Source organism: Sceloporus occidentalis, unplaced genomic scaffold, assembly GCF_023333645.1.
Source record: "Sceloporus occidentalis isolate IW3139 unplaced genomic scaffold, rSceOcc1.0.p SCAF_9, whole genome shotgun sequence".
In the NCBI taxonomy this organism is placed as follows: domain Eukaryota; kingdom Metazoa; phylum Chordata; class Lepidosauria; order Squamata; family Phrynosomatidae; genus Sceloporus; species Sceloporus occidentalis.
The window spans coordinates 3,959,802-3,971,182 of record NW_028316989.1 but is presented as its reverse complement, the minus strand read 5'-3'; positions in this window follow the sequence as shown (position 1 = coordinate 3,971,182).

The following is an 11,381-nucleotide window of genomic DNA, read 5'->3' as shown; positions in this document are numbered from 1 at the left end:
AGAGGCACAGACTAAAGGAGAAGGCGCTGCTTTTTCCTGAAAGAGTGCGCCTGCTGTGTGCGCCTGTGGCTTTAATATGCATGCTGAGAGCTGCAGGGGGAGCAAATCAGATCCACACACAGCAGAACAACAAGCTAGAGAGATGAGAGAAGGGAACACAATGCAAAAGCATGGGAGTGAACCTTGCTCCATTCCAGGGAGTTAAGGCTAGAGCATTCTTCCTCACCTCTCCCAGTGCTAGGCTAGCCCTAGATAAAGAAAGCCCTTTTTTACACCAAAATAAACTCTAGTCTGACTCACCTGTCCCTTTGAAGTGCCAGGGGATTCCCACCGCCTCTTCTGCAAAACACGGCAAGGGAGGTCAGAAAAACGGCTCAGAGTAAAAGCATTCAGTGGCTTGGCTGGAAGGTGAATGTGAGGTCAATGCTGGTGATTTTAGTCCGCCTTTCTCTGCAGGAATCAAGGCAGCATACAAAAGTTCGACAGCAATGACAAGAAAGACAGGCTCGCGACAAAAATCCTGTTCGATTTTTAACACCTTTAATGCCCGATGAGGAAACCAATGGAGCTATGAAAGCTTGCATTGTGTACTGAGTGCATTTCGGTTAGCCAATAAAGGTAGCACCATTTTGTAGATTTTGGATGTTATTGTACTTCTGTGTATGGCTAACCCCCTGGATATGTTTTCAGGCTTACAACGGTTAAACGTAGTTAAGACTTGCAGCATACAACAATTCGAAAGTAAATAAATTATTTTAAAAATTAAAATGATAATCAGCCAAAAATGACCGAGAAGGTCCATTTCTTCTTTAAAAATAAATAAATCCAAGGCCTTCCAAAACAAAATGATTTTAATTTGGGTGTGGAAAGATTGTAAGGAGGGTGCAACTCTAACCTCTTTTGGAAAAGGTGTTCCAGAGCCTGGGATATCCATTGAGAAGGATCTCTTCCATGTTCCCACCAGATATACCTATAATGGTGATGGGAAAGGGAGACAGGTTTCCCCAGATGATCCCAAAACTGAGTCAGGTTTGTATGGGACAATATGGTCTTTCTTATAACCTAGACCTGAGGTTTGGGGATGGTCATACTTTGACCATGTAATGAGAAGAAAGGACTCACTAGAAAAGATGATAATGCTTGGTAAAATGGGGGGCAATTGGAAAAGAGAAAAATCATATAGCAGATGGATAGATTCAGTCAGAGAAGCCATGGCCATAAATCTGCAAGCCTCAGCAGAATGGTTGTTGATGGAGTAACTTGGAGGCCTCCCATTCATAGAGTCACCATAGTTTGAAGTCAACCTGAAGGATGTTGACTACAAGATATTAATCCACCTTAAATAATAGTTGCAAAGCATTGCTAGGATAATGGGTGCAAAAGTCTCTTTACATTGCCAAAAACCTAGATAAATGCTTTAGAAATAATTCTCTGAAGATGCCAGCCACAGATGCAGGCGAAACATCGGGAATAAATTCTTCCAGAACACAGCCACATAGCCTGAAAGACCCACAAAAATCTTTATAAATGTATTAGATCCCTGTAGACAGTTTGTTTTGTGCTTGGATGCTGTCATGTACCTATCTAGGAAGCTGTCAACAATCTTCCCCTAAAAATCTTTCACTTAGATACTCAAGGTTCACACTTAAATCAAGACTATATGCTCCAGAACTCCACCATTCAAGCTAAAACCAAGTCTGGGAAGCATCTTTTGGCGTTTCCAGGGACATGGTCAGAGGGTAGGAGTGGGATTTTGCTCTGAAAAGCTAAAGCACTGAGCCAGAGCATTAACTGAACCAGAGCATTAATCTTTAACTGGTGGTCCATGCGCATGCAAACACATAGAGCTTGGCTCATTCTCTCTGGTTCTTAAATGCTGAACCGTGCACTGATGCACATGTACTTAGAACAGCTGGCTGAACATGTACTGAGCAAAAAACAACCAGAGGTAAGCAGGCAACTTTGTACCTAAAATCTGTGTACACAGAGTAACCGGTACACAAGAACACAAAATGATTTAGAAAGATCTTAGTAAAGATTCTTGTTGTCGCCTTCAAGTTGACTCCGACTTGCCATTGCCTTCCTCTGAGGCTGAGAGTGTGTGACTTGCCTAAGGTCTCCCATTGGTTTTCATGGCGGAGTAGGGAAGTGAATCCAGGTTTCTAGAGTCGTAGTCTAATATTCAAGCCACTTTGCCACGCTTTCTTACACAAAGGATTGCTTTGTGCCCGGCCATGTAAAGAGTGCCTTCACCTTCCCACTAGCAATGCCAGTCTCAGAATCAATATTTAGGATTGGGATCAATGCTTGCAGACCTGCTGGAGCCAAAGGGAAGAAGCCAAATCCTTCAAGTGGCAGATTTCAAGTGGATAATGGAGGATCTGTCCCCAGTTCACAAAATACCACCCTTCCCTCCTTCTCGGTTTTTGCTGATCCTGTAGTTTGGTTATCCCAGCTGAGAGATCCCACAAACTGTGTCCAAACTGTCAACAGACAAAGCGACAGAATAGGAATGACCCAGAATGACCAGCCAGGCTCTTAACCATACTAATCTATTGCTCTCTTCTCTTTTCTTTCTGTTCTCATTCCGACTGTCTTTAAATGCAAAGCTTGGAAGGGGAATCAACTTTTTTGCGTTACAGTTCCTAGAATCCCCTTTCCAAGATGTTATACGACAGAGGACTGGAAAAAGGAATTAACTGCAACTAGCTACTTATTTCTAGTTAGTTATTTGCAAAGTTGGCCCAGAATCTACTTCTGGCTGATTAAAAAAAGGAGTCATGCCGCAATATTTATTCAGTCTTAGCCTTCCCTTACAAGGTTCTGGAAGATGTGGCCATTCCTCTACTCCTCCATGTTCCTCGAATAAAAAAGCCCCACACAACCAGCTCTTGCACACTGGGACAAAGCCTTGTGTGGCCTTGACAGTTGTAGATTTGGACACCGAAGGCAAGATTGTTTTCTTTCGTAACAACAAAACGCATTTGGAAAGCAGCACACTGGCACTAATGTAACATCTCAGACGAAGGTCTGATGGAGCGGCAAGAGATGAATGGCACCATTCATGAAGTCAACACTTTTCTTCATGCAGAAGCAACAGTTTGCTAGAGCTAGAGAATGAGAGAAGAAAACTGAATCAAGACATCAAGGAGTCAAATGCAAAGAGGAATTGAGTGGCTCAAACCACATGGCAGGGAAACTGGATGTTTATCATCCAGTGTGTGTTAACAACCATGGTGTTTGTAGTAATCGTGAAAGGGACAATTGTTGGATTGCATGTCGATTCCCCAAAGCCCTCTGTCACAAGATAGGCTTGAGCCATGACTTCAAGAAAATGTTGGAGCAGGCTGGTAGCCTATCTAGACCATCCTCTGTTTCTATAAGTGTACTTGCCCACCAGATGCCCATGGAAAACCCACAAACAGAGCATTATAGTATACTTCCTGTTGCATTCTCCAGCAATTGCTGTGTGCTTTCAAGTCATTTCTGACTTATGGAAACCCTAAGGTGAACCTATCATGGGGCTTTTTTGCCAAGATTTTATATATTTCTTGAACATTTTCAAACCATGGATCACTGAATGCATGGATAAAAAAATCCATGGGTATGGAAGGCTGAGTGTATCTTCTGACCATCATCATCATCATCAAGCTTTATTTATATTGTGCTGTAAATTTATCTCCATTAAAGGAATGCCAGCCTATTTTATGGGCAACAAGCACTCATTGTGGTCAGGTTATGGCCTTTAATGCCATCCACAAACCCATCTCTCCCAGTTTGATCCAAATTACATTCCTCCGAGGAACATTCCTAAAATAGGAGCAGAGAGGCAGAGCTTAAGGATGTTACTTCTTTGGAACTACAATTACAAAAACCCCTAGCCACTATGACCACTACGGATCCCAGAAAATCCCAGATGACTGGGAACTCTGGACATTGTAATCCCCAAAAGTAATCTCTCCATATTCTGAGCATTTTCTCATTCCTTTTGCAGAGACCTCCCCAGTGACCAGACAGGGTTACTCAGTCTAACGGTTTAATGATTATCTTCTCCGCTCCAAGAATGTCACACAATCTCTGGCTCACTTTAAGCTACTAGAAAAGTGTGCAGCCTTTGAGACTTGTTTCCCTCCCAGTAGCAGGAGGGTGTCCCAGATCCAGTTCTCTCTGCCACCTTTACTAGAGGTTGCAATGAAATATTTAAACACAGCCGACCAAAAGCTGGCTGCTTCCCAGTATTGCTGGTCTTGAGGTTGTCAGCCACATTCAGACCTGAGAGTAAACCGGACCATTCAGTTCTTTCTGTGGTATGGTGAGAGACAGTGTGGTATAATGGTTAAACGGTTCATGTAGGGGTGGGAAGAGCAGAGTTCAAAACTTCCTTTCTGGAGGGCCACAAAGTGGAAACAAAGGGATCTTGGAAGAGAAGGGAAGCAAGGTGGCAGGGGTAAGAAGAGAAGGCAGGTCCCTGCTGCCTGGCAGTGATCTGGGCCAACAAAAGAAACAAGGAGCTGCTGGGACTGTTTGCTTAACCTTTTAACTGAAAGACCCGCAGCAGGCTGGGAAACTAGACCGAACAGGTTGAAGAACAAAGCTGAACTCTGTAGGAGAGAATGTTTGTTCTACGGAGTAAACTGCCAGGGAACCTTTTCCCGTTTCACCTCCCCGAATGGGGCTGTGAGACCTAAATATCCTAAAGGCAGTTGATCCCATCTGATCTTGGACACTAATAATAATTTAATAATAATAATTTGTTTTATTTATATACCGCTATTCCAAAGATCATAGCGGTGAACAGCAAGTAAGCTAATTAGCAAGTAAGCTAATTTGCCCCCAACAGTCTGGGTACTCATTTTAGCGACCTCGGAAGGATGCAAGCCTGAGTCGAGCTTGGGCCCTTTTGCTGGTCTTGAACTCGCAACCTTGTGGTTTTGAGTGAATGGCTGCAGTACAGGCATTTAACCACTGCGCCACCAGGGCTCCTTTTGCGCCACCAGGGCTCCACTAAGTAAGGTCTGCTCTGGACAGCGCTTGAATGGAAGAGCACCAACAAATATCAAGTGCTATAGGCTGTATTTCAGAGGAAAGGATTGGCAAAACCACCTTTGAGGATGCCGTGCCTAAGAAAACCCTCATGGGGCCACCATAAGAGGAAGGGAATTCATACAGTCACCATAATAGGCACCTTGAAGGTATGATGCAGACACAATAGGGTTGCCCGCCATCTTTTGTCTCCAAAACCTCTAATGCCTCTTTAACATATGAAGAATTTCAGGCATTTAAAAAAATGAAAACGGATGGACAAAGTACTCCTTCCCGCAACATTAAATGGGGAATACTTTGTGTATTCCTGCATTGCAAGGGGCTGGACTGGGTGGCCCTTGTGTATTCTTCCATGATTTTATGATTTTTTTGCCCTAGGAACACTCCTTTCTCTTCCAATTGGGGAAGTGTCCAAGTGTGTTGTGGAATCTGGCATCCTACATCGCCCAGTCAGCTTGTCTGTAGACTTACCTCTAGGATCTCAGCCAGTGACCCATCCACCCATGATAGATACTGCATTGCAACTGAGGAGACCTGGGGAGAAGATGCCAAACCGCTGACCACCCCCTCCATTCACTACACCAATAAGCTAAGTGACAAATGCATCCATCACCTTTGTGCAATGCCCCAGGAGTGCATGAGAAGTGCAGGCATACTCACCGTGAACACAAATCCGGTGGGATTTTCTTCCCTTACTTCCAACATTGGCAGCTGACTAAGGGGATCAAACAGTGGTTCATCCAGTGCTGTTCTTGGCATCTCTGAAGCCACAGTTCCCAGCTGCCAACACCTTTGGGAAAGGCTTCCCTCAACCACCCCATTCTCTATGCAGGCCTCTTCTGTTCCCCCGACTCTTCATCTTGAACATGGTTGGCAAAGGAAGAAGAAAACATAACCAAGACCTCTTAGGGCAGGCTAAAGCATGTTGACCTCTAGGGGCTTATTCAGACCATGAAAACAATCTGGGTTGAATCCGCAGACTGAAAATATTTCATAAAAATATACATTTCAAAAAGCAAGTCTTGATTTTGCCACTTTATATAAGGGACACCATTTTACCACAACATTGTACATAATGGGACTTAAGCGTCCATGGATTTTGGTATCCACAGAGGGTCCTGGAACCAAACCTCAGAGGATACCATGAGCCCACTCTATATTAAAATGGTGCCCCCTGATATGAAATGGTAAAATCAAGATTTGCTTTTTGGAATTTATATATATTTTCCCAATATTTTCAAGCCATGGATAGTGGGATCCGTGGATACAGAGAGCCAACTGTATGTCTATAAACTGTATTTGTGTTTGCTGTTGTGCTGTGCCTCCAGGGTAAAACAATTGAGGATGACTGTCTCAGAGACATGTCTTGAAATAGTGCTAACATACAGTTTGGCTGAGTTTCTTTCAAAAATCTACTTAACTTTCAAGTTTGCTTAGAGAAGTACCTGGCTTACGACCATAGACACTGTATGTTTGGGATGGACAATTCAAGTGGCTATCAAATTCCATTCCACTTATGAAACAGGGGTGCCATCTTCCAGACACAAAGAAAAGAACAGATATTGCCCGCAATTTGGCAGAGCTTGTGGTGATGCCCTCATTTGGACTACCTTTCAAGCGAATCCCTGCCCTCCTCTGGCACAACCACCTTTTGTTTTCAGCTTGTTCCCTAGAACAGGTAACGTGAGTCACCTGGACTTTGCCCTTTGCCTCTGAAACACAAACTGCCAACCTTGCCAGTCCCAGTTAGGCATAGCTGAGCAAAAAAGCTATTGCATGGCCAAGGAGAGAGACAAATGTTTGCGTAACAAAAGATGAGCAGGCCAGCCCTCTTTCCCATGCTCAGTTCCGGCAACAAGTTATGCATTTACTAAAGGGGTGGGCAAGTGTGGAAGGCTAGCAGGCTGCATTAAAGAGGCAGCAGGGCATGGTGGTTTGAGCATTGGACCATGTTTCTGGAGATCAGGGTTCAGTTCCCTGCTTGGTCATGGAAACCCACTGGGTGACCTCGGGCGAGTCTTGAACACTGGCTGCAAATCTCCTAAAAATATATTTAGTTCCTACTGGGGGGAAAACTGATCAGATTTAGCCTTATGAACTGCATGGAAGATCACTTGGGAAGGAGACAAGAGGAGACATCTCAGCAAGTCAAGTCCCAAGACACTATGGGGCAGATCAGCATATAACAACCCCATCTGCCCAGGTCAAGGTTCCTATAGTATCCTAAGACAGACTTATTTGGGCTCCCAAGGCACGAACTCTCACAAGCACCTCTGCCCATCCATGTCAATACAAGCAAAAGGATATAAAATGTAATCATTAACAACTTGCTGCCTTTTCCAGACATGTTAAACCTGCTGCCCAAGGTACCTGTTTCACCTTGCACAGTGAGAGCCACATCTATTTCTGAGCATAATGTACTCCCCCACTGACAATCACTGAAGTAGGTTTGTTTGTTTTTTATGGTAAGCCCAGTAAACAGTTAATGGGCATCCTTCTAAGACAGCTCCTCCAGAGTATCTTATGCCATCAGTTTTTAGCTGATGAGATGAAGATTCTGAAGTGGGTCACAGCTGTGGCACGACCACCATTCATTTTTTAAAAGTAGAATTAAAAAGGAGAGCAGAAAAGCAGTAAATACATAATGAAAACATATTGTCCTAGTCTGGATGCTAGGCCTGAAAAGAGCAATGCTACTGCCCTGGAGAAACTAAAGGAGGCAGCCAGTGCACGACAACTTGATTGTGGGATGGCACAGTATTACAACCCATGGAAGGAATGCTCCCCAGAAGCATTTTACAGATGCCCAAATTGTGGAATTGTAAGTTGTAAGGGGAGAAAAAAATACACAACCCAAATGCTGTTATTAGCAGCCGCTATAAACACTTGCAGCTTTCTGATATGCAATACATTGTTCGTTCATCTAGTATTGTCTACTTTGATGGGTGGTTTGTGGTTCTTTAAGGACTCACTCCTTTGGACAAATCTGATTTTTTAAAAGACTCGTTGTATATTACTATATTCAATCGTCTAAAGGGAACAGTAACAGATTCCCAACCTGGATCTAGCATCAGCCTATACAGTAATCAAACATCACTTACAAAGCAGCTGTGCCCTCTGCTGGTAACATTATAAGGCAGTTGGTAGAGGCTCCAAAGGTGCTGCATAGAAACATAAGAGCTGGAAGAAATCTCAAAGGTCACCCAGCTTCTGTTTAAAAACCTCCAAAGAAGGAGACTCCACCACACTCCAAGGCACAATAGTTCACTGTCAAACAATTCTTACCTTCAGGATGATGTTCCTAATGTTTAGGTGGAAACCCTTCCGTAGTTTGAACCAATCGCTCTGTGTCCTGGTCTCTGGAGCATCCGAAAACAAGCTTGCTCCATCCTGAACATGACAGCCCTTCAAATATTTACACATAGCTATCGTGTCACCTCTTAACCCTCTCTTCTCCAGGCTAAATATACCCAACCCCCTAAGATGCTCCTCATAGGGAATGGTTTCTAGCCCTTTCACCATTTTGGTCACCCCCCTCGGTCCATGCTCACAGCCTTCTTGAATTATAATGCCCAGAACTGGACACATACACTGTACTGTATACAGGGAACAGTGAATTAACTAAATGCCACCCTTCAAATGACAGCCAGTCTCAGTGTTGTACTAGGACCAGGGTTTGAATCCTTTTTCAACCATGGAAGCCCATTGGGTGACTTTGGGCAAGTCACACACTCTCAGCCTGAAGAAGGCAAAGGCAAAATTCTCTCTGAACAAATTTGGCTAAGAAACCCTTGTGATAGGGTCAACACAACTCTTTAAATACAAACCACCCTCTTCCCTGATCTTTCTATCAGTCAAAGATGCCAAACATGTGAGGTTAAAACAACTGATCAAGCTTTGCAATGAGCTGCCATTAAATATTTGCAATCATATCTATGAAAACTCAAACCTGGTTTGGTTACTGAGGTGTTACTCTGCAGGGATTCCCAATGAAATACCTATGTTTCATCTCTCTCCCTCAATTCTGAGCTTTACTTTCTTTCATAATGTCACCCCAGATAAAGAGAATTTTAAAATGAAAAGGAAGTAGGCCCTGTTAAATAAGAGAACAAAACAAACAACACACAAGGGGTTTAACTCTTCTATGTGAACAAATGCACTCTGCTGCCCTTTCACCATCCCCAAAAATGACACTGGAGCCACAAAACTGTTGTTTTAATTTTTTAACTTTTTTTTCTTAAAGATGACTTTCCAATTTACATTAAGACAGTTCTAACAAATTCGTTCCTTGTTCACAAAAGAGAAATTATATTAAATAATTTCTGCCAATAAATAACATTGTTTTTTCACCATTCTTCTTTAAACATAACTAAAAGGAGAGCAAGAAAAAAGAAAGGAGGCAGTCTCCAGGCAATGGGCAAACATCACTTCAGAACCAAGAACCTCAGTCCTCACCACACATTCCCAGGGGATGCCATTCCACCTTGTTGGGGATGAGCCCAGCTGGCAAGGTGCTCCGAAGTCGGTAGTGGAATCGAGTGAGATTAGCTAAAGCCGGGGAGAGGTGAGTGGGCTGCAGCATCACAGCAGGGCAGGTTCTCTTCAAGGAGGTGACAGCACCTTTGTTCCTGAAGTTTGGAAGACCCATTGTGGACTCCCCTCCTTGTTACATGCACCTTGCTTTTTTTCCTTGTCATGCAAGATAAAAGAAAAGGCTGCTTATAGGCAACCTCACAGTTAAGGGGAGAGTTAATATTTGGGTACTCCATAGACTGGTGGGCTGTTCCTTGGCGGTATGCTTTTATTTTTGCTGCTTTCGTTGCTCAAGATTGTCCCTGGAATCAAAACAAACACGCACCCGCACACAATGACAAGGGAGAATGGAGGAGAACAGGTGGGAAGAGGGGCAGAGAAAAGGTCCCTGCAGGCATTCATATCTCGTGCTCAGCTGGTTTTTCAGAAGATGACATTGGTGGCCAACCCCACTGTGTTCCTTCTGCCCTTGTTTCTGTTGGGATATAAAAGAAATCTAATGTTTCAGCCTCCAAAGCCAAGTGGCTCTGAACAGCCAATTGTCCTCTTTACATCTTCACCACAAGAGAACAGGACTTGCATGCCACCGTTGGGTTAAGAACGGCTCCTTTCATTGTGCTGACTTCGTAATTTTGTTATCTTCTGCGTCTCTTTCTCTTAGCAACGGTTAAGAGATCAGAAAAAGCTAAGCAACCATGTGGTCCTTTCTCTTAACCCTGATCTTCTCGTGTACAAATACTGGACAGATTGTCCATGGTCAACACCAGCTTCATAATTTAAGACTGGCAAGAAGCCTTAGAGAAACTGGTGCTATGAACATGCCAGAAGAGGGCAGCCATGACTGACAATTCTCTCCTAGGTCTGGGGGAAAAAACAGGCCAAAGGAAGCAAGAAGCTTCAATGTTGAATATTAAAAGCTGGTTTCAATACTGCCTTTTTCAAAGTGTATGGATGGGAGGGAGGGAGGAAGTGTCTTAAAGGAATGTAAGTGGCTGGCAAGACTGTTCCCTTTCCGAGATGAAGGCCTGTCCCTTGCCACACTTTAACTCTCTTTCAGTGAAAACAAAGCCAGTTAAGAACACGTTACAGAATCAGCGTTAGCTAATTTGGGGAATAATTAACACCCACACTCCCATCAAACCATGCCACTGTTCAGTCTGCCGCCTGCCCACCAACATGGCATGCTGTGCTGAGGAAACACTGCCAGCATTCCCTTTGCAACTGGCACCTGCCCTGGCCCCCAAGAGCCATATTGCCATTGTATGCAGAACCTGGAACACCCTTTTATTTCAGGGTATCAGAATATTCTATCTTTAAAGGAAGCAGGAAGAACAAAAAACCCAGTAGGTCCTGTCTGTGGATGTGAAGAGGCAAATGTGCCTCAAAACAGCATCTCATTTGAACAGCTGTTCTTAATGAGAGCAGAGCCTCTCTGACAGATGAGGGGACCCTTTGGCACTGCCATTTCAGCATTCAGGCTGCTCTCCTCTCATTCATGAGCACGATGCCATAAAAATGAGTGGGGATGAGGGGCTGAATCGTTCCAGATCAACTGGGTAAAGCCATCACAAATGGAAATTAGCACTGGCTTTAAAACCACTATTTTACTCAATAGGAGAAAAAACTGGAGAACAAAGAGATGCAAGAGACAGAAGAGTTGCCCAGCTAGTTTGCAAGCATGGGATAAGAATCCAACATTTCAGAACCTGAATGTCTCCACCTCTGTTTAATACAGAAGATTGCGTGCAAAGTTGCAACTGTGTTTAGAAGGAAAAAAGAGAGGCCATTATAAAAATCACCATTAT